The sequence below is a fragment of the Dendrobates tinctorius genome, unplaced genomic scaffold, assembly GCF_039654945.1.
Source record: "Dendrobates tinctorius isolate UK_male_01 unplaced genomic scaffold, ASM3965494v1 ptg000021l, whole genome shotgun sequence".
NCBI classification, from domain to species: domain Eukaryota; kingdom Metazoa; phylum Chordata; class Amphibia; order Anura; family Dendrobatidae; genus Dendrobates; species Dendrobates tinctorius.
The window spans coordinates 35925086-35951502 of NW_027361689.1; the positions used below are offsets into that span (position 1 = coordinate 35925086).

The following is a 26417-nucleotide window of genomic DNA, read 5'->3' on the forward strand; positions in this document are numbered from 1 at the left end:
GGTCCAGATCCTGTTCCAGCATACACCACTCCCTCCTGCCTACACCTGCTGTGTGAACAGGTCCCTACCTGCTCCTTTTCATACCACGCCAATCTGTCCGGTGTCTCCAAGCCGTGCCCGCCTGTCCGGTGTCTCCAAGCCGTGCCCGCCTGTCCGGTGTCTCCAAGCCGTGCCCGCCTGTCCTGTGTCTCCAAGCCGTGCCCGCCTGTCCTGTGTCTCCAAGTCGTGCCCGCCTGTCCTGTGTCTCCAAGCCGTGCCCGCCTGCCCTGTGTCTCAGCCATGCCTGTCATATCCACCTGCCTGCCTGTCTATAGCCTCTGTCAAGGTGTCCTGTTCCCAAGTGGGATCAGCAGCCACAGCCAGTCACCACCCTGGAGTGGCACCCGGCAGCTACCTGCCGCACAAGCCTGACCTCACCATCAGAGGCTCCAGTGAAGACCAAGGAAGCTGCCGTAGTTACGCCCCTTCCAGGGTAGTCTGGTTTGTGGCACAGTGGGGCCACAACCCCCCGGCTCGCGCCATTCAGCCAAGGCGCGAGCGTGACAGTTTGCTCAGGCCATGGTCCCCGCTGAGTCCCATGTCCTTTCGCCCTCGGAGCAAGATGAACTTTTTTGCCAGTATGGGCAACCAAATAAATTTACCCGGTCTGAAGCCCAATCCTTCACTGCTCCACCCACCATTGTGGTCTCCAATAGACTGTTTGCTCAACTAGAGGCTGGCATACCTAAAGTTGAACCTCCCTCGGACCCGCCAAGATATGATGGGAACCCCAAGCACTGTCGTGCCTTTATGGAGCAGTGCCTACGCTATTTTCAATGGCATGCTCCCTACTTCGCCAGCGATCGGGTAAAGGTAGGATTACTAATGTCCTACCTAACAGGAGATGCGTTGCAGTGGCTCAACCCCCTTTGGGAAGCAGGGGATCCCATCACCTCGAGCTTACCGGCCTTCCTGGTGGCCTTCTGCAAAGCCTTTGACAAGCCTGGTACAGTGTCTCCTGAAAAGTCTTCCCCTCCTAGCTTCCAGGAACGGATCAGACGAAAGAGACCTGTGGCCAATTCATCTTCTCCGTCTGTGACCGTCCATGACCCATCTGTTCCTCAGCCTGCCAAAGCAGCCCCCCATGCAAGATCCAAGAGGTCTAAGAAAAAGGGGCTGGCTAGGTTGTCGCCAGAGGCCAGTCCTGAGAAGGAACATCCTGATGGTCTCAGCCCTGTGAAGCCAAAGCTCCAGAACCTTGGGCCAGTAGGAGAGACTGCCCTTGGTGAGAGTACCTCCTCGCTACTAAAGTCTGTGACTGTTCCGGTGCCTTGTGGGAGTTTCGGCCGTGCAGATGTATGCAAGCTACAAGCCAGACAAAGTCTGTGCATGGTTCCTGCTCCACCGCTCCAGAATCCATGCAGGGGGTTTGGTGATGGCCAAGCCCTACTTGTGAACAGTCCAGCATTGAGGGGTCAACTACAGCTCCTAATCGGAGCATTATACACAGAGACATTTGTCTTCCACCTGCTGACTAACTTGCCCACCGGTCGTTTTGAGCCGGGCACTCTATTGCCCCTTCCGGTCCAAAGACCCAGCATGGTGCTGTATTTGGATCTGCCTAGCCAACAGAGGTGTCTAGTTCCATTACTGCAAGGTCAGTCTTCTGTATCGTCTCCTTCTCCACCTGATCTGCCGGCTATCAAGCCATGGTGTACTGACGTCACTGAAGAAAAGAAAACAGTGGCGCCCTCTCCGTACACCTCCGGTGACCATACCAGTGACCAGTCCTCAGGAACATCCCTGACACTTGATAGTCTTCCCCAGGATGATGGGCTGAAGATAGATCCTGAGTGGATGCCCTCGGCTCCTCTATGGTCTGTGGGTGAAGGTCCCAGGATTAAGCAGTACTCGTTCGCCTACTTGAAAGAAGTGGTCCAGTCTGTTCCGGGTAACAGGCGGAGGTGGCTCCCCGTATGTATGCCTCCAACTTCCATGTGGCAGGTGGATGAAGAGGTGAGAACAGTGGCCTATGCATCTCTGTTTTTTACCCGTCTGGAGGAGGAGGTCCAATTTTCTTGGGATATCGGGCTGAAGTTGGACTCGGTAAAGGTCTCTTCGGTTTCCAGCTGGCCGGCTGATGTAGGGGTCAAGTCTGAGGCTTCCAGGTCCCTGCTTTCTTCCACTCTGGAGGAAGAGATCCAAGTCCTTATACCTTCGGTGTTGGAGGCTGTTGGGCACCAAGAAACTTGGCACTCGGTGATTCCGGATGGCACACCTACTTCGTCTCACCAGAAGGATGCCCTGTCAGCCTGGACTGTATGTGGTTCCATATTCCTTCTTCAGATCATTCTGGCAGGCTTGAGGAAGAGGGGCCGTAAAGGGGGGGGTACTGTAACAACCCTGCTGGCATCACTACATGGCCTCCCATCCCCCGCACACCAACTTACTTTCTCCTTCAAACCATGCTGTGAAATCTGTCTGTTGCCAGCCCTGAGCTCCATGTGCTATGCCTCTTGTTTTCCTGCTTGCTCTCCATGTTTCCTGACTGTGTGTATAGGGGGGCGGCGCCTGAACTCTCTGGTTCTTATGCAGTCTGGGTGCACCTGGGTAATCTGTCCCTGACCAACCACCTGGAGCCCTTGACTATTTAGTTTCGCCACTCCCACTGAAACATTGCCTGAGCAATGTCTATACTCAGTTAGTATTCCGCTGCTGAGGAAGCCAGGCCCTGTTCTGTCTGTCTCCTTCTTTGGAGGATTACTCTAGTCTTGCTTTGTACCCTGTCTGCCTGCCGGGAGGCTGAATATCCTGGCCCTTGAGTCTTGTTCCCTGTACCTTGTCCATACTCTGTCTGCCTGCCAGGAGGCTGAATATCCTGGTCCTTGTGTCTTTGTCCCTGTGCCTCTGTCTGAACTCAGTCTTACCTCTGTCTGTCATTCTCCTTGTTTGTGGTTCCTTCCCTGCTGTGTCTTTCCTTGTGTCCTCTTTATCTGTGCTTCTGCACGGCTCCCTAGCCGCTCTGCCTGCACGGCTCCCTAGCCGCTCTGCCTGCACGGCTCCCTAGCCGCTCTGCCTGCACGGCTCCCTAGCCGCTCTGCCTGCACGGCTCCCTAGCCGCTCTGCCTGCACGGCTCCCTAGCCGCTCTGCCTGCTCCGCACGGCTCCCTAGCCGCTCTGCCTGCTCCGCACTCCTGCGGCTCTGCCTGCTCCGCACCTCCTGCGGCTCTGCCTGATCCGCACCTCCTGCGGCTCTGCCTGCTCCGCACTCCTGCGGCTCTGTCTACCTGCACCTCCTGTGTGAACAGGCCCAAACCTGTTCCTTCATATTCCATTCCTTCCTGCCTAGATCCATCCCTGTACCTCCTGTGTGAACAGGTCCAGATCCTGTTCCAGCATACACCACTCCCTCCTGCCTACACCTGCTGTGTGAACAGGTCCCTACCTGCTCCTTTTCATACCACGCCAATCTGTCCGGTGTCTCCAAGCCGTGCCCGCCTGTCCGGTGTCTCCAAGCCGTGCCCGCCTGTCCGGTGTCTCCAAGCCGTGCCCGCCTGTCCTGTGTCTCCAAGCCGTGCCCGCCTGTCCTGTGTCTCCAAGCCGTGCCCGCCTGTCCTGTGTCTCCAAGCCGTGCCCGCCTGCCCAGTGTCTCAGCCGTGCCTGTCGTATCCACCTGCCTGCCTGTCTATAGCCTCTGTCAAGGTGTCCTGTTCCCGAGTGGGATCAGCAGCCACAGCCAGACACCACCCTGGAGTGGCACCCGGCAGCTACCTGCCGCACAAGCCTGACCTCACCATCAGAGGCTCCAGTGAAGACCAAGGAAGCTGCCGTAGTTACGCCCCTTCCAGGGTAGTCTGGTTTGTGGCACAGTGGGGCCACAACCCCCCGGCTCGCGCCATTCAGCCAAGGCGCGAGCGTGACACTATCTTTAGGTGTTGACACAGTCATGTCTACAAGCAGCCTCTTGCAAACCATGCACTTTTTTAATTGGGGCCCTCAACAGAAGTTGGAGGGGGCTCTGATCAGGACATACAATAGCACACATTGATGAATTAGAAATAGTATTAACTACACATAAGAATGTACTGATCATTTTTAATGTCCTAATGTCACATTTTTCCCGCCAAGATTTAAGTGTACTTATCTGACCATGTCACACCAATCTTCTCAATTTTGCACATGTCCATTTATCTAGAAATAAAACAATCGTAAAAAGGGAAAAGAACACTGTGTACAGGTCATGAGAACATCTCTAATCCTTGTTTTTCATCGGGAAATATTTCATGCTTTGCTTTGGAATTCTTTAGCTTTAGTTTACTTGATTAGGACTAGAGAGGAGCCTGGTACTGACAGGTTGCATAGATATAAGGAGATCACAGGCACAGGCAGGATTATCCCACCTGTGAACTATTCACATTTAGTTCCAGTTAGAGAAGGCCACTAAAACTCAGGACTGCTAGTTCCCCTTGCTACTGAGTATTGTTGGATTCCCATGCTAATGAGTACTGCTGGTTTGCCCTGCTACTGAGGAATGCTGGAGTGCTTGGCTTCAGAGAACTGCTGGTCTCCTCTGCTACTGAGAACTGCTGATCTCCCATGTTTTCTGGATATGCTAGTCTTCCATGCTACTAATAACTGCTGGTCTCCTCTGCTACTGAGGACTGCTGGTTTCCCCTAATACTGAGGGCTGCTAGACCCCTCTGCTACTGAGGACTGCTAAACTCCTCTACTACTGAGGAAAGCTGCACTCCTCATTGAAGACTACTGATCTATCTCAGATACTAGGCACTGATGATTCCCCTTCTATTGAGGACTGATGGTTCCCTGCTACTCTGGACTACTGAGAACTTTGTGCAGAGAGCATTGACCTGGACCATGGACCAGGGTTTAATGAAGCGATCTGCTCATCTCTACTATATATGTTTCTATATGTATATATGTGTCACAAACACTGCCCACTCGCTGCATAGTGACTAAGATGAGACTGTAAAAAGATACCCTGCTTCTTCCATTCATTCGTCTCACCTATCGCAAAAGGCTGACAATCAGCTAAGCGCACCCCATAGCCAGTTCACACCCACCCTTCTTGCTGTCACCATTTGCCTTTGTGTTAGGTCAGCGAGATGCCTATCCTGGTTAACAAACTAGTACACACACACACACCCACCTTTCCCAAACATCTGACACACAGGAGACCAGCAGTCCTCTGTAACAGAGGAGACCAGTAGTGCCCAGTAGCAGAGGAGACCAGCGTTCCTGGAGCAGAGGAGACCAGCAGTTCTTTTGATGCTGAGTAACTACTCACAGACAAGCAGCGAGGCAGAGTAATCTAGAGGTCCGGGGTCAGATACCAAGAGAGCTTGTCATAATCAGAAAGGTGAGACAAAGGTGTAGTCAGGTCACAGGCCGGGATCAGAATTCCAAAAAGGTAGCGGATCAAGACAAAGGGGTAGGCAAGTGGATGATCAAAGGCAAGGGCCAAGGTTGGTCAACAAAGATCAGAAAACTGAAATTTAGCACACAGAACAAGCGCACACCAATTCAACTGAGCTACAGCAGCCAAGGTCTGATAATAACTCGCCAGTTAAATAGCCAGGTAATCACCCAGAACAGGTGACACCTGGAAGACCTTACAGGCCCGGACAAATTGGGCATCTGGGCTGTCTATCACAATACTGAACGCCCCGCACGCCCCTCCCTCAGATTGGGAATTGGGCTGTCACTCACAATACTGACAGCTCAGCACGATCCTATCCGAGAGAGCGGCTGAGCTGTCACTCGCAGCATGGTGGACTCGTGACAGTGCTCAGTGGCAGAGGAAGCCACTAGTCCCCTGCTCTTTCCAAGCACACTTTCACTATCCTAGACACAGCAAACATGCCTATGATATATCCATATTTCAGACTAATATTACATTTCTGTGGTTACCCAAGGCTGAAAATCTTGGCGCTTTGAACCACATACCGTAAGTGATTATTTCCACCGATCATAAAAATTTCTGCGGATTGTGTTGACAGAAGATTTTTAGCAATTTTGCATGAAAATACTGCATTTCCATTGTACCATGTGATGTCCCTGATGTGGACTAGAGACCTTAGAAGCAAATATCTCCTATTAGCACTTCTTTGCTAACTGGCTGCCTCCTTGCTAATTTAATCACCACTGAGGAGATGCAGCTAGGTGTCCAGGGATATTGGATTTTTATTCATCTAATCCATAACAATATATAAAAGTAAAACATCTAAATATTGTCATCTTTTCCACAATCCAAATAACCCAATGATTTTATTACACATTTTTAAATTATTGAACCCCAACTCCCAAATCTTTGAGGACACTTTACATATCTTTCACCCTTTCAAAAAAAGTTTTTTTCCTTTATGTATGTGTGTCCCCTTGTTCTGGGAATCACACTACTCATTGAGAGCCCACCCGGTCACACTAAGCACAGTATGTTTCAAGGGAGAACTGTAATGCTGATTTACATGTCCCATATTCCCAGGAAGATAAGCCTCCATGCTGTATATGCAGATCTACAGAGCACAAAGCCTCCTCTCATTGCTCGCGCGCATGAACAGTCCTTTCCTGTATGAGATCCCTCAGATAATACAAAGGCGTTATGCATCTGACACATTGCCCTTGTGGCCCAGACTCACTGCGCTCCCCTTACTATGCCCACATCTTGCCCTGTGTGGGCCTTCAAACACCAGCTTAGTTCTCAAAACCAGTTCTCAGGAAGAAAGCAACTGTGTTCGACCTAGTATATTACCAAAGCATGCAACCATTGTTATATTGTATGCACGACCCAACAATCTTCATCTACTAGTCATGGTACAAGGTTCTCACATAGCCATGGGACTTGTAGTAGCATAACTAAAGAATGGGCATCTTCCTCCATGTATAAATACTTTATTCCTCAGGGTTACACTGACCCAACAGCGTAGAAGAGGATGCTATGGTGAGCCGATGATCTGACAAAATAATAGACCCCAAAGGTCCGGTCAAAGACGATGTAGACTTTGATCTATTTCTTATGGGAGGATTGATAAATAACCAATTAGATGTTATTGATGATCTATCTATTATGATAGCAATGCAAGTAAAAGTGGATGTCGCATTGTATATATACCGTAGATGGGGCTGGGGCTCAGAATCCTTTCCCCCAGTGGACTTTAGGCCTCATTCAGACACCTATTTTTCATATACGTGTTCTATCTATGGTTTTCTCTGATAGAACATGCAGCCATTATATTCTATGGAGCTGTTCACATGTCTGTTTTTTGTGTTTTGAGTGGTCTGCAAAAAAATCACAGGGATATGAACAATTTTGAATCCTTATCATGGATGAAAATTACCATACAAGTCTATGGATGCATGTAAATCATGGACAGCACACAGAGGCCATCAATGTATAATCCGTACGCTCTCTGTGATTAACATTCTAATAAAAAGGAAAGGCTTCATAATTTGTTTATTCATTTCCTTTTCCAGCAGTACAAAATCACTGATGGTAGAAACGGATACACTGAGCAAAACACTGGTAAAACTCAGATCTAAAACACTGCTAAACGATGGTTCAGATTTTTATAATAAAATTCTTGAATGTTTGAATGAAGTCTTATCCAGTCCAACTCTGGCATTCCTCATGGACAATGGCCTCCAGTTCACGACTATTCTTAGGTTGTCAAGAGAGTGGTCCAAAAAGTTAAGAGAAATGATCAATTTCTTTCAAAAACAAGGAGAAAGACACAAAAAACCATACAAAAGAATTAAATGTTCCTGGAGATGATGCTGGAAGCAAAGATCACAAGTTCAAAACAATGGACATGGCAGAAAGAGGAAGCTGTCACCGGCTGCCACTAGATTTCAGAGGAGGCAGGTGGTCAATAAGCCTCAAGTGGCTGCAATAGACCTGCAGCGAAATATGGTAGCAGCATGCTCTGAGGTTTTAGTTTGCAAAGTAAGGCACATACTGAATGCTGAAGGTGTCCCTGCCAAAACTCCAAGATATCACCTCTACGGACCGAAAACCACAGGAAAACTCAGCTCTAATATGCTCTAGATAATATAAATAAGTCAAAGGAGTTTGGGGATTCTATTATGTGGAGCAATGAAATAAAACTGCAACTTTATTAGCAATATGTCTGGAGGGGGAAGAATGAAGTATGTGGTGAAAAAAATACCCCGCCTAAAACAAAGCATGGCAGTAGCTCATTAAAACATATAAAGAATGGCAGGGATTCAGTGATTTCTACAATAAAGTATGGTAGTGGCTCGGAGATGCCTACAGTGAAGTATGGTGAAGGCTTAGTGATATTTACTATTACGCATGCTGGGGGTTCAGTGATGTCTATAATGAAGCATGGCAGTGGCTCAGTGATGTGTATAGTGAAGCATGGTGGAGGCTTGGTGATATCTACTATGAAGCATGGTGGGGGTTCAGTGATGTCTACAATGCATCATGGCTGTGGCTGTGATACCTACAGTGAAGCATGGTAGAGGCTTGGCAATACCTACTATGAAGCATGGTGGGGGTTCAAATATATATACAATGAAGCATGGTGGTTCAGTGATGCCTACAGTGAAGCTTGGTGGAGGCTTGGCAATACCTACTATGAAGCGTGGTGGGGGTTCAATGATGTACAGTATACAATGAAACATGATAGTCATTAAGTGATGCCTACAGTGAAGCATGGCAGAGGCTTGATGATGCCCTCAATAAAGCATGGCAAAGGTTTGGTGGTCATCTGTGGCTGCTTTGCTGGCATTGGAACTCTGCAAAATGAAGAAAGCAACATGGATTCAATCAAGTATCAGGAAATTCTTGGACAAAACATCACACCTTCAGTGAGGAAGCTGAAGCTTGGGTGTCATTGGACTTTATAACAGGACAATGATCCCAGCATACCAGTCCATGGCTTGTTTCCAGAAGTCCTGGAAGATTCTGGAGTGGCTGTAACAGTCACCTGACTTTAACCTCATATAGAATCTTTGGTAGGATTTGAAGGCAGTTGCAACACACAAGGAATATTAGTGACCTGGAGACCATTGTCCATGAGGAACCAGCTAAGATTCCTCAGGAACGCTGCCAGAAGTCAGTGTCTGGCTATGCATCACATGTGCAGCAGGTTGTAACAGCCAGAGGGTCTCTACTAAAGAAGTAAAGAGTATTACTTTGTGCTGATTTTGGAGATACTACTTGTTATATTCGATGTATTAAGCTATTCTTTATTGAATGGTATACAGTTGTGGCCAAAAGTATTGACACCCCTGCAATTCTGTCAGATAATACTCAGTTTCTTCCTGAAAATGATTGCAAACACAAATTCTTTGGTATTATTATCTTCATTTAATTTGTCTTAAATGAAAAAACACAAAAAGAATTGTCCTAAAGCCAAATTGGATATAATTCCACACCAAACATAAAAAAGAGGGTGGACAAAAGTATTGGCACTGTTCGAAAAATCATGTGATGCTTCTCTAATTTGTGTAATTAACAGCACCTGTAACTTACCTGTGGCACCTAACAGGTGTTGGCAATAACTAAATCACACCTGCAGCCAGTTGTCATGGATTAAAGTTGACTCAACCTCTGTCCTGTGCCCTTGTGTGTACCACATTGAGCATGGAGAAAAGAAAGAAGACCAAAGAACTGTCTGAGGACTTGAGAAACCAAATTGTGAGGAAGCATGAGCAATCTCAAGGCTACAAGTCCATCTCCAAAGACCTGAATTGTCCTGTGTCTACCGTGCGCAGTTTCATCAAGAAGTTTAAAGCCCATGGCACTGTGGCTAACCTCCCTAGATGTGGACGGGAAAGAAAAATTGACAAGAGATTTCAACGCAAGATTGTGCGGATGTTGCATAAAGAACCTCGACTAACATCCAAACAAGTTCAAGCTGCCCTGCAGTCCGAGGGTACAACAGTGTCAACCCGTACTATCCGTCGGCGTCTGAATGAAAAGGGACTGTATGGTAGGAGACCCAGGAAGACCCCACTTCTTACCCCGAGACATAAAAAAGCCAGGCTGGAGTTTGCCAAAACTTACCTGAAAAAGCCTAAAACGTCTTGGAAGAATGTTCTCTGGTCAGATGAGACAAAAGTAGAGCATTTTGGGCAAAGGCATCAACATACAGTTTACAGGAGAAAAAAAGAGGCATTCAAAGAAAAGAACACGGTCCCTACAGTCAAACATGGCGGAGGTTCCCTGATGTTTTGGGGTTGCTTTGCTGCCTCTGGCACTGGACTGCTTGACCGTGTGCATGGCATTATGAAGTCTGAAGACTACCAACAAATTTTGCAGCATAATGTAGGGCCCAGTGTGAGAAAGCTGGGTCTCCCTCAGAGGTCATGGGTCTTCCAGCAGGACAATGACCCAAAATACACTTCAAAAAGCACTTGAAAATGGTTTGAGAGAAAGCACTGGAGACTTCTAAGGTGGCCAGCAATGAGTCCAGACCTGAATCCCAAAGAACACCTGTAGAAAGATCTAAAAATGGCAGTTTGGAGAAGGCACCCTTCAAATATCAGGGACCTGGAGCAGTTTGCCAAAGAAGAATGGTCTAAAATTCCAGCAGAGCATTGTAAGAAACTCATTGATGGTTACCGGAAGCGGTTGGTCGTAGTTATTTTGGCTAAAGGTTGTGCAATCAAGTATTAGGCTGAGGGTGCCAATACTTTTGTCTGGCCCATATTTGGAGTTGTGTGAAATGATCAATGTTTTGCTTTTTGCTTCATTCTCTTTTGTGTTTTTTCATTTAAGACAAATTAAATGAAGATAATAATACCAAAGAATTTGTGTTTGCAATCATTTTCAGGAAGAAACTGAGTATTATCTGACAGAATTGCAGGGGTGTCAATACTTTTGGCCACAGCTATATTGCAAACTGCAAAAGTTAGTAAATTTTGCTAATAAAATTAGTTTGCAAAGGAGGGTGAGAGGTGAATAATTTTGCTTGATGCTGTACACATAAGTCATACAGAGCAGTTCTCATTTACTCAGAGGGTCAGTGCTTACATTGCTCTTTTTAAAGGGCCACTGTCCAAATCATATTACAACAACTTTGAAACATGAACAGAATGTGCTGTAACATAAGTCAGGCTGCCCAGTTATGTCACTGGATCGAGAATATGTCTTACATACGGTCCGGTACGGACTGGGGCTGAAATTCAGCCCTGGCATTTGAAATCACACAGGCCCATGCTGTCCCTGTCCCCAAGCAGCAGATGGGATATATTACTACTAATATTACCCTGCATGAAAGAAAGCAAGATTTACTATAAAACCAATATTTCTAATAATACCCGTGGCCTGCAGGGGTAAGTGACAGAGTGAGCAACTTTGCGCTCCATCACAACTCTATGGGTGTCTTGAGAACAGCAATTCTGTTATCAATGTAGCAGACAAGGCAGCCTACGACCAGACAGGCCCTTCTGGCATTTGACAGAATTGCCAGATGGCCAGTCCGGCCCTTGTTAGATTTAGCGTATAACAAGAGACTCGGCACTCAACTTAAAATGATCAAAATAGCAAATTTAATGATGTCCACAGCCTAGTAACAGAAATGTTTCCGTCTTAAAACAAGACTTTCATCAGTCACTACAAAATAAATTAGAAATAAAATAAAAGTGAAGTAATTACAAAGAATATACAATCATTTCCCGCCTTGACTACTGCAACCTCCTGCTCTGTGGCCTTCCCTCTAATACTCTCGCACCTCTGCAATTCTAAACTCTGCTGCCCGACTAATCCACCTGTCACCCCGCTATTCCCCGGCCTCTCCCCTCTGTCAATCCCTGTACTGGCTCCCCATTACGCAAAGACTCCAGTTCAAAACCCTAACCGTGACATACAAAGCCATCCACAACCTTAGTCCTCCATACATCTGTGACCTCGTCTCCTGGTAATTACGTGCACGAAACCTCTGATCCTCACAAGATCTCCTTCTCTACTCCCCTCTTATCTCCTCTTCCCACAATCGCATACAAGACTTCTCCCGTGCATCCCCCCTACTCTGGAACTCTCTACCACAACATATCAGACTCTCGCCTACCATCGAAACCTTCAAAAAGAACCTGAAGACCTACCGCTTCCGACAAGCCTACAACCTGCAGTAACCACTGATCCACCAAACCGCTGCACGACCAGCTCTACCCTCGCCTTCTGTATCCTCACCCATCCCTTGTAGATTGTGAGCCCTCGCGGGCAGGGTCCTCTCTCCTCCTGTACCAGTCGTGACTTGTATTGTTTAAGATTACTGTACTTGTATGTATTATGTATACCCCTCCTCACATGTAAAGCGCCATGGAATAAATGGCGCTATAATAAATAATAATAATACAATAGTAATGGTTGGTTTGAATGTTTAGACATTATGAGAAAATGCTGGCAATCAAGCATCATAGTCCAGAATCAGAGAGGAGGTGTCAATAATGTAAGACAGTCTACTAGGTTGTGGAATAGACGTATGAGGAAGATGTACCCCATTATTACTCCTCAGGGATATGGGTAGACACACAAAATCATTTGCAATAGTAATAAATCTGTAATGGGAGAGATGAAATATATGGAGGCAGTGGTAACGGAAATGAGTTAGGAAAAATTGGATAAAATAACATACCAGGTAATTGTGATGATTGTCACCTCAAATAAAGGGGATATGGCCAATTGTTATGGCGAATCTGTAGGCAAATATATAAGGTTTAAGTTGTGGAGCGCTAGCAGGTTAGCCGCTGATGAGGGAAGGGAGATTACTGACCTGAATACAAATGGTGAAGTGCGCACCATGCCAGGATGGCGTGGTGGACGCGGTATCCACCACCAGTCCATTATGAGTGAGCGCTATGATGGACAGAATAAAATAAGGAAGGGGAGGGAACAAGTAACTGCTTAGAGCCAATGAGCGCCCGGTATGTGAATCAGGATGTGACGTCGCCGAATACTAATGGCCGTGCGTGTCAGCGATGGCTGGAGCGTTCCACCGCATTATTTTGCGTTCCACTGCGTGCCAAGTGATGGAAGACACGCATCCGTTCTAAGATGAATAGGAAGATATTTTTGCATGTGCAGATGAGAGAACAGGGAGTCCAGAGAGTGGATAAGGCACTTGTGTCTAATACAAACGGCTCTAGAAAAGACAGAAAGGAAAAAAAAACAGAGTTATTGTTTGAAGATAGTGCAACAGCATATAATAGTTACACTTAACCATCTAATGGGAGCAATCCCCAAAAATATCACTAGAATGGTGGTTCATAAAGCGTCACTGATAATGCCTGATGTCCAAAACTTGTTACATGGAATAACCACACATAAAAATATAATTACAGTTATACAAATGATAGGAGATCGTAATCTCTGTTAAGACCTTTTGGTGACAGAGTTGTCAAGGGTGTGAATCCAATAGGATTCACGTCGCTTGAGTTGTCTGATGCGATCGCTACCCCTCCTGGGCTGTGATACCTGTTCTAGGATCTGGAATTTGAGTTAGGCTATTTTATGTTCAGAGGTGATGAAATGATGGGGAGTAATAGGTTTTTGCACCGAATTGTGGACTAGTGCAGGTGATTTTGTGGGTCCACCCATATCCCTGAGTAACAGTAATCGGGTACGTCTTCCTCATAGTCTATTCCACAACCTAGTAGACTGTTTTCCATTATTGACACCTTCTCTCTGATTCTGGTCCATGATGCTTGATTGCCAGCATTTTCTCATAACGTCTAAACATTCAAACCGACCATTACTATTGTATATACTTTGTATTTACTTCACTTTTATTTTATTTCAAACTAGCTGAAGAGCCCGGCGCTGCCCGGGCATAGTAACTAACTGTGGTTAGTTATAGCAAATTATAATTATCCTCCATCCCATAGTCCCGTGCCCATATACCCATCATACATATCCACGATCCCATAGGCCAGTGCCCATATACCCATCATACATATCCTCCATCCCATAGTCGAATGCCCATATACCCATCACACATCCTCCATCCCATAGTCCCATGCCCATATACCCATCATACATATTCGCCATCCCATAGTTGAGTGCCCATATACCCATCACACATCCTCCATCCCATAGTCCCATGCCCATATACCCATCATACATATCCTCCATCCCATAGTCCCGTGCCCATATACCCATCATACATATTCGCCATCCCATAGTCGAGTGCCCATATACCCATCACACATCCTCCATCCCATAGTCCCATGCCCATATACCCATCATACATATCCTCCATCCCATAGTCCCGTGCCCATATACCCATCATACATATTCGCCATCCCATAGTCGAGTGCCCATATACCCATCACACATCCTCCATCCCATAGTCCCATGCCCATATACCCATCACACATCCTCCATCCCATAGTCCCATGCCCATATACCCATCATACATATCCTCCATCCCATAGTCCCATGCCCATATACCCATCATACATATTCGCCATCCCATAGTCGAGTGCCCATATACCCATCACACATCCTTCATCTCATAGTCCCATGCCTATATACCCATCATACATATCCTCCATCCCATAGTCCCATGCCTATATACCCATCATACATATCCTCTATGTTGACATCAGCGTCGCCATGGCAACCATTGTGACATCATAATGAGGGGCAGGGCTTGATACGCCCACACTGTTTCCCCATTATGTAGATAGGGGCATTATGACATCATAATGAGGGGCGGGGATTGATACGCGCACACTTTTTCCCCAGTATGTAGATAGGGGCAAAATTGTTTGGTGAATTGGAACGCGCAGGGTTAAAATTTCGGCTCACAACATAGCTTTGGACGCTCTCGGGGTCCAGACGTGTGACTGTGCCAAATTTTGTGGCTGTAGCTGCGACGGTGCGGATGCCTATCCCGGACATACATACATACACACACACATACACACATATTTTGTAGCGACTGATGAAGGTCTTGTTTTAAGACCGAAACGTTTCTGTTACTACGCTGTGGACATCATTAAATTTGCCATTTTGATCACGTTAAGTACGGAGTCTCTTGTTATACATTTCATGGTGTAGGAACTTACTCTGGCACCTTCCTACGGCTGTGCACACGCTATTATTTTCCACTTTTTAGATTTAACCACTTAGACCCCAGTACCTAATTTTTCACTCATTAGTCCTATCCATGTTTTTCACATATAGAAGATGTATCCATTATAGTCTATAAGGCTGTTCACATGTCCTTGTTTTTTTGAAGATCGTTTGTCCCAAAAAAAAAAAAAAAGCAAAAACAGAGACATCCCATTTATGGATCAGTATCACTCATACATATGAGTTAGTCTATGGCATCCGTGTGCGATCTGCGTGCTGTCCATTTTGTAACGGATAGGGGAAGCTGTCACCGGCCACGATCACCCCTTCTATGGGTATTACATCTGCTGAATATTCGTTCCTTCGGGTGCGATGCTTACATCACGGAGGTCATTGAGTTACATACTTTACATCAGCTGACATTATACGATATACAAATTGCTGACAAAAGGGATTTATGTGCAGTAAAAGTCCAGAGCGAGCAAAGTCATAAAGGACATGAGAGATTAGAGCTCTGCGCTAATCATAAATTAGGTCACAAAAGTGTGGGAACATGGAGCGCTCACTCAGAACACAGAAGTGCTGACAGGGGATGCAAAGTCCCGGGCCAGGCGAGCAACAGGATTTCCGCTTTCAGCCTTCAGGGTATGGGGTGTACATGGAAATCATTTGACTACATAGCAAAAGTTTTCATTTATAATTTTTGTGCTGATTAATGTCATAATATATCTGTATAAGGGAGAACGTGTTTGCAACTTGATGTCAAAATAAAATTGAAGTTCCATGCAACGTCCTGTAGGGGGAGATCACTGCACAAGGATTATAAACATATACGTAAATTGATGATTCAACACTGCCCCCCCTTAACTATAATTATCCACTTTTTCGCTGCCCAATAAATATATATATATTAATTAGCCACTGTACTCTTCCCCAAATTCATTACCAGTCACTCTCCTGTGTCCTCGACAACTCAACACTGTACTACTCCCGCTCTTCTAGTTCATTATAATTACATGCCCCATAATTCATTACAATGTCCTCTTTACCACACCAATTCATTATACTTTTCCTTCTGCCACTCCCATTTCATTTATTTTCTGGAAAAAAAAAGTTTTTAATACTTATGGAGCACCTACAGGGCAGGTGTGGGTAGGTGTGAGGATCACTCGGTACCGGGCCCGTGTCTTAATGGGGAAGTGTCGCGGTGGCTGTGACCCGGTCCGTGGCCCTGGGTGTCCATGTAAAATAGGTGGAATGAAGCTGAATAAAGTTTATAGGTAGAAAATTTGTGACGCCACCTGTGGTGCTCGGCAATGAAGGTGTTAAGCCAACGCTGCGGTGCAGATCCTCTGGGACAGATGGTATGAGGCAGCAAAGATGGAATAGCTCTCCACAGGGAGAGCTGTAGTCCCAGGGCAGTAGTAGTAGGTGTTGAGGTAGATGGTGTAGTGTTAGGCACAGAGATGTAGCAGAGCTGAGTGAGTTTGGCGCAGGAAACAGGAAATGACACAACTGAGTGCAGTTCTAATTCTTTTACTCACGTTTCTGGCACAGACAGATGCCCACTTCAGTGCTGCAGCCTCCAGGACAGGGACTCAGCCAATTCCCAGTCCCAGGCAGATGGACTTAACCATTCCAGCACTCCCTTTCGTGTGCCTTTTCTGAACGTCTCCTTTCTAGCGCTAATCTGAAGTACTTGTAGTTCTGAATTACACTCAAGTTCCTCCTTGTTGATGCTACTTATACCTCCACTCGCATGACAGGCAGCTGTGCCTGCTTCGGGGACTCCATACAATCATGTCCCGCCTCACACATGTTGCTGCTGTGTCTTCGAGTCTTAGGTGGGAATAAAGTGGTCACAACGTCTATTCCTCCGGTTTCTGCTGTAGGATCATTAGTATCACACACAGCCTCGGATACCAGCGCCCAGCCTTGGCGCATTAAACTTAGGAAAGGGCTCTGCACTAGCCCCAATCCCCAGTCTCTCTCCTCCTCACGTTCCGTTCTTATCTATCTTCCTTCTGAACAACTGATCCTTCTGTCTTCTTCTTTCCTTGCCAACAGCTCCAGCTTACAGGAGGCTGCTGCATCTACGTCCTTTCCCTCCTTCTCCCGTAGGGGAACTCCAACTGCAAAGAGATCTTCTCCCTGCTTCCCCCTGCGGGGAACTGACCTAACTTCCTGTCATCTTTCCCCTCTAGTGTTTCTAAGCTCCACCCGCCACCCAGCACTTTCATGAACCAAAGCAGCTGCCATAAAGGGTGCTCTGCTGTTCTAAGGTGTCTGTGCTGGATGTAGGTGCTCGAGTCTGGTCAGGTGTTACCATCTTACCTGGGAAGTGGGATGCTACACCTCAGGAGGAGGTGCAGTACCTCTGTGGTGACTGAACCCTCAGGGGTGCCACACTTACCTCTCCATACGATCTCCGGTGGCTTCACTTCTTTTAGTGGCCGGCGCGGACATGCTGACGCAATGACTTATTGCACCAGCACGTTATTGAAAAGGCAACAGGAACTCCAGCGTAACTTTACTAAAGTTACCTGCTCAGAGATGTGCACCATCGAAAGTGGTGCAAAAAACATTATAATGAGGGCAATCTGGCCATGGGTTTCCTTAGGCCAAGGCAGTAGCCCAGATTGACCTCATTATAATCCACCTATGATTCCACAGGGATGACGTGGCGAAGGAACCCCATGAGAGCGATACCCACTTCGGAACAGAGAGAACCTTCCAATGGCTACAACAAATTCTGTATCGGCCACAACTAAATCAAGTGGTGGAAGAAGTTTGCCGGAAATCCCATCAGTGTAAGCTGACTAAACCCCCTGAAAATAGAGCACCTATATAGGTGATAAGGACTTCTGAGCATTTGGAAGAGTTGATGGTGGACTATCTCATGATCGGCCCATCCAACAATAGTTGTCAGTACTGTTTGGTGATGATGAATCATTTTACTAAGATTGAAGTAATGACTCCCACCAGACATCAAACGACCGAGTCAGTAGCCTGTACCATCCATCATGACTTCATCTGGGTATATGGGTGTCCAAAAAGAATTCATTCTGACCAAGAAGCCTGTTTTCAAGGAAGAAGCATGGATGACTTGCACACTGTATATAGAGAAGTTATGTAGGGGTCATACTGTATAAAGGGGCTATGTTAGGGCTCATACTGTATATAGAGAAGCTATGTAGGGCTCATACTGTATAAAGGGGGCTACGTGAGGGCTCATACTGTATAAATGGGGCTATACTAGGGCTCATACTTTATATAGAGAAGCTATGTAGGGCTCATACTGTATAAATGGGCTATGTTAGGGCTCATACTGTATATAGAGAAGCTTTGTAGGGCTCAAACTGTATAAAGGGGGCTACGTGAGGGCTCATACTGTATAAATGGGGCTATGTGAGGGCTCATACTGTATAAATGGGGCTATGTTAGGGCTCATACTGTATATAGAGAAGTTATGTAGGGCTCATACTATATAAAGGGGCTATGTTAGGGCTCATACTGCATATAGAGAAGCTATATAGGGCTCATACTGTATAAAGGGGGCTACGTGAGGGCTCATACTGTATAAATGGGGCTATGCTAGGGCTCATACTGTATATAGAGAAGCTATGTAGGGCTCATACTGTATAAAGGGGCTATGTTAGGGCTTATACTGTATATAGAGAAGCCATGTAGGGCTCATACTGTATAAAGGGGCTACGTGAGGGCTCATACTGTATAATTGGGGCTATGTGAGGGCTCATAATGTATAAAGGAGGCTATGTGAGGGCTCATACTGTATATAGAGTTGCTAAGTGGGGGCTCATACTGTATGTAGGGGCTGTGTGGGGGCTCATATGGTATATAGGGGGATGTCAGCAGTCTTAATTCTGCTCAAAATTAAATGATAATACATAGTAACATAGTTATTAAGGTTGAAGGGAGACTTTAAGTCCATCTAGTTCAACCCATATCCTAGCCTAACCTGCCCTAACATGTTGATCCAGAGGAAGGCAAAAAAAAACCCATGTGGCAAACAGTAAGCTTCACATTGGGGAAAAAAATTCCTTCCCGACTCCACATACGGCAATCAGACTAGCTCCCTGGATCAACGCAATATTAAGGAAACTAGTGTATATACCCTGTAATATTATACTTTTCAAGAAAGGCATCCAGTCCCTTCTTAAATTTTAGTAGGGAATCACTCATTACCACATCATATGTCAGAGAGTTCCATAGTCTCACTGCTCTTACAGTAAAGAATCCGCGTCTGTGAGTATGCTTAAACCTTCTTTCCTCCAGACGTAGAGGATGCCCCCTTGTCTCCGTCACAGGTCTAAGAGTAAAAAGATCATTAGAAAGGCCTTTGTACTGTCCCTGCATATCTTTATACATTGTAATAAGATCACCCCTAAGCCTTCGATTCTCCAAACTAAATAACCCCAAGTGTAATAACCTGTCTTGGTATTGCAGACCCCCTAGTTCCCTAATAACCTTGGTCGCTCTTCTCTGCACCCGCTCCAGTTCAGCTATGTCTTTCTTATACACCGGAGACCAGAACTGTACACAGTATTCTAAGTGTGAACGCACTAGTGACTTATATAGAGGTAAAATTATGTTCTCCTCATGAGCATCTATGCCTCTTTTAATGCATCCCATTATTTTATTTGCCTTTGCAGCAGCTGCCTGACACTGGCCACTATATGTGAGTTTGTCGTCCACCCATACATCCAGGTCTTTTTCAGTGACTGTTTTGCCGAGTGTTTTACAATTAAGCACATAATTATACATCTTGTTCGTTCTACCCAAGTGCATGACCTTACATTTATCCCCATTAAAGCTCATTTGCCATTTATCAGCCCAAGCTTCTAGTTTACATAAATCCTCCTGTAATATAAAATTGTCCTCCTCTGTATTGATTACCCTGCAGAGTTTAGTGTCATCTGCAAATATTGAAATTCTACTCTCTATGCCCCCTACAAGGTCATTAATATGTTAAAAAGAAGCGGGCCCAAAACTGACCCCTGTGGTACCCCACTGCTAACCGTGACCCAGTCCGAGTGTGCTCCATTAATAACCACCCTTTGTTTCCTATCCCTGAGCCAACTCTTAACCCACCTACACATATTTTCCCCTATCCCCATTGTTCTCATTTTATGTATCAACCTTTTGTGTGGCACCGTATCAAAAGCTTTTGAAAAGTCCATGTACACCACGTCCACTGCATTCCCTTGGTCCAGTCCGGAACTTACCTCTTCATAAAAGCTTATCAGATTAGTCTGACAGGAACAGTCCCTTATAAACCCATGTTGATATTGGGTCATAAGGTTATTCTTCTCCAGATACTCCAGTATAGTATCTCTTAGAAAACCCTCCAGGATTTTACCCACAGTTGAGGTTAAACTTACTGGCCTATAATTTCCAAGTTCAGTTTTTGTCCCCTTTTTGAATATTGGCACCACATTTGCTATACGCCAGTCCTGTGGTACAGACCCTGTTATTATGGAATCTTTAAAGATTAAAAATAATGGTCTATCTATGACTGTGCTTAATTCCTGCAGTACTCGGGGGTGTATCCCATCCGGGCCCAGGGATTTGTCAATTTTAGTGATTTTTAGACGCCGCCGTACTTCCTGCTGAGTTAAGCAGGTGACATTTAACGGAGAATTTTTATCCCTGATCATGTTATCCGTCATGCGATTTTCTTGTGTAAATATTAATGAAAAAAAGTCATTTAGCATATTGGCTTTTTCCTCATCATCATCCACCATTTCACCCAGACTATTTTTAAGGGGGCCAATACTATCATTTTTTAGTTTCTAAAAAAGTGCAATTCTACAATTGGCCCATAGATCTTCACAGCTCATTTACATATTAAGAAAAATGTGGATTTCTCTGGATTAACACATTGAATCACAGATATCAAAGTATCAGTTTATTCAACATTCCATGACCTGCATGCCCACATAGATGGTTTAGGAGGGTGGATTCTCCTGTCAGATTACTTTTAGTATGTAAATATTTTTATCAAAGTTTTTATAAAACTGGGAGGTGGATAAGGAGGGGGAACAAGAAAAGGGGAGGGGAAAAGGGTAAATGTACATAGAAAGGGTAAGGGTCATAAAAAATAGAGAACCCTTGTAACAAAGCATACATTAATAAGTATACAAAATACTAATGTCAATAAGAGGCACAATAATGCTGAACCTTTAAGGAGGAGATACAAGAAGGCGGTCGAGTCCAATCACTTAAGGAGGTGCATGAGAGAAATTTAAACTCGTCTAAATTTACTGTTCCAGACCTTCCACTTATTAGTATAGGCGAGAATATTATTGTTACTGACTGCAAACCTCCATTCGATAGCATTATGTTGGTAGATTTTGTATAGGATATCTGAAAATTTAGGAGGGTCAGGCTTCTTCCAATAGTAAGCCAAGTTATTTTTAACTACCAAAAGGATGTGTATAACTACCTGTCTCACCGACGGGTGTAATCGATCCAAGTCCAAAGAAAGCAATGCTTTTGGGGAGTCAGGGTAAAATTGTCTGTAAAGGAGTCAATATGACGAGAAACCTGGAGCCAGAGACGTTTTAGTTTCGGGCAACACCAAAAGATGTGGTAAAGATTCCCGTCGTCCGCATCCTCTCCAACAGAGGGGGGAATGGTCCTGGTTAATGTGGGAGAGTCTGATAGGCGTGAGATACCACCTGATAAGTAGTTTGAAATAAGATTCGTGAAGAGTCATCGATATGGTAGATTTATATGTATTTTTATGGCGATGTCCCATTGCTCAATCGGAACAACAGTCCCAAGGTCGGTCTCCCGTCTCCTTAAATATATGTTCTTGCCAGAGAGTTCCTCTCTGTTGAAAGAGGAGTATATATTCCTTAAGCTCCAGGTATTTTTATTATTTAGGCTGCACAGCAGTGAAGAAACAATTTCATAATTAAAAGCTTTGCCTAATAGGATTTTTTGTACCTTATCGTTCAGCATTAAGGGATAAATTCAGAGGAAGGGACATTATATTTGGCTTTTAATTCGCTGAATGTGAGTAAATTACACCCATCGTGTATGTTTTTTATTTTTTTAATACCTAATACCTCCAGATTTCTGAGAGAGGGAAGTCAAATATTAAAGCCACTACACAAAGCGGAAACCTCAAGGCCTGTTCATCTTTGTTAAATTTTTTATATGGTTTGATCAGTGATCTCCATGCAGAAATGATGGGACTGAAAATAGGATGAGAACATACCTTTCGAGGCTCTTGAAACAAGAAGTAGAAAAGCAATTCTTTTAGAGAGTCAAATTTCCCAGGTTGACTCAATCAGACTTGGAGCAAATTGACAGCCTCTTCTGGAAGGGGAATTATTGTCCGTTATCAATAAATTAAAAACCCCAAAATCCCCGGGACTGGATGGTTTCTCCTCCGAATATTTCAGGACCTTTTCTAAAGCCTTGATGCCACATATGGTCTCAGTATTTAATGCAGCGTCCTCTCGGGGCTCCTTCCCAAAAGAGATGCTGGAAGCTGTGATTGTTCTGATTCCGAAAGCGGGGGGGGGTTCCATAGGGGATGCAAAATTAGAGGCCAATATCACTCATAAACAATGACATTAAAATTTATTCTAAATTACTTGCCAAACGGTTAAAAAACATACTCCCGCGATTGCTCTCCGATGACCAGATTGGCTTTTTAGGGGGACGTCAGGCGGCAGATGGAACGAGGAGAGTTTTGAATTTACTTACCAGGGCAAATCTATCCAATACTAGATCGGCGTTTCTGGCATTGGATGCAGAAAAGGCCTTTGACAGGCTGATTTGGTCTTACCTGGAAGCAACAATTTGGTTTTAGCCAAGGATTCTTGTTATCGGTCTTTGCGTTATATTCTGCCCCCACCACCAGAATTTATGCTAATAATTGCCTCTCAAACCCGTTCCCCATTTCGAACGGAACAAGACAGGGGTGCCCTCTGTCGCCTCTGATCTTTGTATTAGCAATAGAGCCACTGGCTGAAAAGATCAGATCTAATAAGAATATTGCAGGATTTGATTTCCCCTCTTGTAGTTTTAAAATTGGACTATTTGCCGACGACCTCTTTTGGACCCTACTGGACCCCTTGAATTCCATCAGAGTACTTGCTGCAGACTTGGAAATGTTTTCAAGGGCCTCTTATTTCAAGATTAACTCTCACAAGTCAAAATTCTTGACCCTCGACATGACTAAAACGGAAATCGAGGAGCTAAAGAGAAGTACTGAGTTTGCCTGGGAAGATAAAGGGTTAGTTTATCTTGGAATCACTTTAGCTAGTTCTATCCAAGCAACTGTCAAAGCAAATCTAAGTGGGATCCTTGCAACTGTCTCTCAGGATATTTCCTTTTTCAGGCAAATTGAACTCTCTATGTTTGGTAGGGTGATGGTTGTGAAATCCATCATTCTGCCCAAAATACTCTATTTTTTTTGGACGCTCTCGATCACTCTCCCATTTCAATCCATACAAAATTTACAAAACCTGCTAAAATCATTCGTGTGGAATGACAGGAGGCCTATATAAACATAAGAGCAGAGGAGGTACGAGCATGCCTAACTAACTGTGCCGTTAACTATAGACCTGTCTCTAATCTTCCCTTCATCTCTAAACTCCTGGAACGTCTGGTCCACTCCCGTCTTATCCGCTATCTCTTTGATAACCCTCTTCTCGACCCTCTCCAATCCGGTTTCCGCTCTTTACACTCTACTGAAACTGCCCTCACTAAAGTCTCTAATGATCTACTAACAGCTAAATCAAATGGTCAATACTCCATGTTAATTCTCTTGGATCTCTCTGCAGCATTCGACACTGTGGATCATCAGCTCCTCCTCACTATGCTCCGTTCCATTGGCCTCAAGGACACCGTTCTCTCCTGGTTCTCCTCCTATCTCTCTGACCGCTCCTTTACTGTATCTTTTGCCGGTTCCTCCTCCTCTCACCTTCCCCTTACTGTTGGGGTTCCTCAATGATCAGTCCTAGGCCCCCTCCTCTTCTCCTTGTACACTGCCCCTATTGGTCAAACAATCAGTAGATCTGGTTTCCAGTACCATCTCTATGCTGATGATACCCAATTATACGCTTCTTCTCCTGACATTACGCCAGCCTTTCTAGAAAACACCGGTGATTGTCTAAACGCTGTGTCTTAACATCATGTCCTCACTATATCTGACACTGAACCTGTCAAAGACCGAACTCCTTGTGTTTCCTCCCTCTACTAATGTACCTATACCCGACATTGCCATTTCTGTGTGTGGTTCCACTATTACTCCCCAGCAACATGCCCACTGTCTTGGGGTCATACTTGACTCCGAGCTTTCCTTTGCCCCCCACATTCGATCACTGGCTCGCTCTTGTCATCTGCACCTCAAAAACATTTCTAGAATTCGACCTTTTCTTACTTTTGACTCCGCAAAATCTCTTACTGTTTCTCTTATTCATTCTCGTCTCGACTATTGTAACTCTCTTCTAATTGGTCTCCCTCTTACCAAACTCTCCCCTCCAATCTGTCTTGAATTCTGCAGCCAGGATCATATTCCTCACCAATCGTTACACTGATGCCTCTGCCTTGTGCCAGTCATTACACTGGCTACCCATCCACTCCAGAATTCAGTATAAACTTATTACCCACACCCACAAAGCCCTTCTTGGCTCAGCACCACCCTACATCTCCTCGCATGTTTCACTATACCACCCTACCCGCGCCCTCCGTTCTGCTGATGACCTGAGGTTAGCATCCTCAATAATCAGAACCTCCCACTCCCGTCTCCAAGACTTTACACGTGCTGCGCAAATTCTTTGGAATGCACTTCCCAGTTCAATATGATTAGTCTCCAATCCCCACAATTTTAAGCGTGCCCTGAAAACGCATTTATTCAGACTGGCCTACCATATCAACACATTAACCTAATCTATCCCTGGGTGGCACAGCCAAAAGTTTTACCATAACCAGGTTCCCCGCATCATGTTCCCACATGCTTTATGCATCCATTAGCCCTCTGTGTCTGTACTGTTACACACTTAACATTATGGCTGGTCCAAACAATCAGGGCAATTGTTACCACCCACCTTTCGTGTCTACCTCTTTCCTCATAGACTGTAAGCTTGCGAGCAGGGTCCTCATTCCTCTTGGTATCTTTTATGATCTCTGTGATTATTCTTATGCTGTAATGTCTATTGTCTGTACAAATCCCCTCTGAAATGTAAAGTGCTGCGGAATATGTTGGCCCTATAGAAATAAAATTTATTATAATTATTACATGCATACTATTCGGCCTTATTAATTAAGCAGAGCTGGTTCAGGCTCAACAATAAACAAAAATTTCCAGCTTGGTTTTACCTGGAGAGAGACATAAGTAAGGTTAACCCCCCGCCTGACCAGGTCAGGAAGAAGAAAGCAAACCCCATCCTGGATCATGACATATACACACTAAACAAAAATCTAAACACCACACTTTTGTTTTTGCTACCATTTTTCATGAGGTGAACTCAAAGATCTAAGAGTTTTTCTATGGACATAAAATACCTTTTTCTCTCAAATATTGTTCACAAATTTGTGCAAGTCTGTGTTATTGGGCACTTCACCTCTGCTGAGATAATCCATCCTCCTCACATGTGTACCATATCCAGATGCAACAATGGAAGGCCACTCCAAAATGTGCACTTTTACAATGTTGGGAAGGTCTGGGGGGGCGGGGGTGTCAGAAAACCAGTCAGTACTTGGTGTGACCACCATTTTCCTTACGCAAGTTGATCATACACACAGTCTGCAATCTGTCCTGTACAGTAAAAAATGTGATTCATCCGTGAATAGAACACCGATCCAACATGCCAGATGTCATCGAATGTGAGCATTTGAGCACTCAAGTCAGTTACGATGACGAACTGCAGTCAAGTGGAGACCCATATGAGGACGACAAGCATGCAGATAAGGTTCACCGAGACGGTCTCTGACAGTTTGTGCAGAAATTCTTTGGTTATGCAAATGGATTGTTGCAGCAGCTGTCTGGGTGACTGGTCCCAGACGATCTTGGAAGGGAAGATGCTGGATGTTAAGGTCTAGGGCTGGTGTGGTAACACATGGTCTGCAGTTGTGAGGCCGGTTGGACATACTGACAAATTCTCTGAAATGCCTTTGGAGATGGCTAATGGTAGAGAAATGAACATTCAATTCATGGGCAACAGTTCTGGAAGCCATTACAGCAGTCAGCATGCCAATTGCACGCTCCCTCAAAACTTTCAACATCTGTGGCATTGTGCTGTATGATAAAACTGCACGCTTTAGAAGGACCTTTTATTGTGCCTAGCTATACCTGTTCAGTAATCATGTATCTAATCTACATTTTGATATGCCACGC

At 45.1% G+C, this 26417-nt stretch overlaps 1 long non-coding RNA gene across 1 annotated transcript; it reads right to left on the bottom strand.

The window, feature by feature from the left end:
- Positions 1-7662: 7662 nt before the first annotated feature.
- Positions 7663-25427, bottom strand: LOC141083834 (uncharacterized). The gene is made up of 4 exons (XR_012230835.1): positions 25129-25427; positions 12738-13106; positions 12600-12660; positions 7663-8754 (listed from the first exon to the last, which is right to left on the bottom strand). It is a non-coding gene; the product is annotated as an uncharacterized lncRNA (long non-coding RNA).
- Positions 25428-26417: the final 990 nt, after the last annotated feature.